Source organism: Poecilia latipinna, unplaced genomic scaffold, assembly GCF_001443285.1.
Source record: "Poecilia latipinna isolate Pla-1442-1.1 unplaced genomic scaffold, P_latipinna-1.0 Scaffold334, whole genome shotgun sequence".
NCBI classification, from domain to species: domain Eukaryota; kingdom Metazoa; phylum Chordata; class Actinopteri; order Cyprinodontiformes; family Poeciliidae; genus Poecilia; species Poecilia latipinna.
In genome coordinates this window covers 20,417-21,896 of record NW_015112950.1, presented here as the reverse complement: position 1 = coordinate 21,896, position 1,480 = coordinate 20,417, and positions in this window count along the sequence as shown.

Below are 1,480 nucleotides of genomic sequence, written 5' to 3'. Positions count from 1 at the left end.
AATCCAGTCCAACATCTGGTTTGAGGTGATTTCTCTGGAAGCTGTTGGAGGAACAATATCCCAACTTCAGAAGATGAGCTTTTAACTTAAGAGAGCTCTGAAACTGGGATGCGCTCCATGCCATGATGTTCAGGATTTAGGTCTCATGGCATCTCGCGGTGTCAACATTGCAGCCAGGGAAATATGGCTGCAATGTATTTCATGCAATGTAACATGCAATTTGAATGGGTCATTTTGTATTGATGTTTGAGTAAATAGGACTCTCATCATTATGTCAACATGTATTTTATTTTTATGACGCTTGATTCTAGTTATAAAATCAACATTTGTTTATCTTTTTGTTCCTTTCTTTCTCAAGAATCTCCCACCTGTCTTTGGAAATCTTATCACAAATATAAATCTTTTCAACTGATCAAATGTACTACATTATTGTACAGCAAAATATACATGTCTGGCACTTTGGATGTTAAACCCTAGCACATACAGGAACTAAGCAGACAGTAAGGTAATGTTCATGTTTATTTGAATAACCAGAAGAAACCAATGTTTGTATACAAAAATAACTATGTAGCATAGTGGCTGAATTTCCCTTGTAAAATCTAGCCTCAGGCAAGTACATGTTGTAGGCACATGCCACACAACACAACCTAACTTGCATACATTTTCCTATTTCAATATCTTGACCTGAAATCTCAGTTTACCAACATATTTTTTTGTTTGACGGGAATAGTTCAAAGTAAATGCTGTTTCTGAGGAAGCAGCAGACAGAAGTAATGAGCAAAAACCAGTTCAAAATATTTTATTTTGTTTTACTTTAAATTTCTTTGTCAGACATTCTGACACTTTGAATGGGTGCATGCCTGACAGAGTTTACCACTGTTAAAGACAGCTTCTGCTTTAGTTAAAGAACTGAGGAAAACCAATAATATTTGGAGAGATGAATGGATCAAGATACTTTTTTACATTTATTTTTGAAGTGTTAAGGACCAGTTGTGTATATGCCATAGAATGTTTGTTGCTAAAATGTTAATGTGGGGATGTTTGGAGCCATGAAAATAATGCTGAAATAGAAAGGTGAAGAAATATAAACTGTTTAAAGTAGTTTGGGAATTTTAACAAAAATATTTACAGATTATTAAGGGACTTAAAAATGCATATCTGGTTTGCATAAAATAATAAAATATATGAACCACTGAAAGTATGTTTCAAAAATATTTATTTTGAGAATGATTAAACTAAGGTGTACAAAATATACACAAAACATATTTTCAAAATACCACCTAAAGTACAAATTCAAAACGTTTTGTTAACGAGTATATTTGTAATCAACTAATTAGTTTATTCATACTTAACAAATTTCATTATTAATTTACAAACACATTATAATACAACACTTACTATACAAGAGTGAAAAGGAAGATAGAAGAAGAAAAACATTGTGTAAGCCAACCCCTTTCTCAGTCATTTTTTGTCCATATAC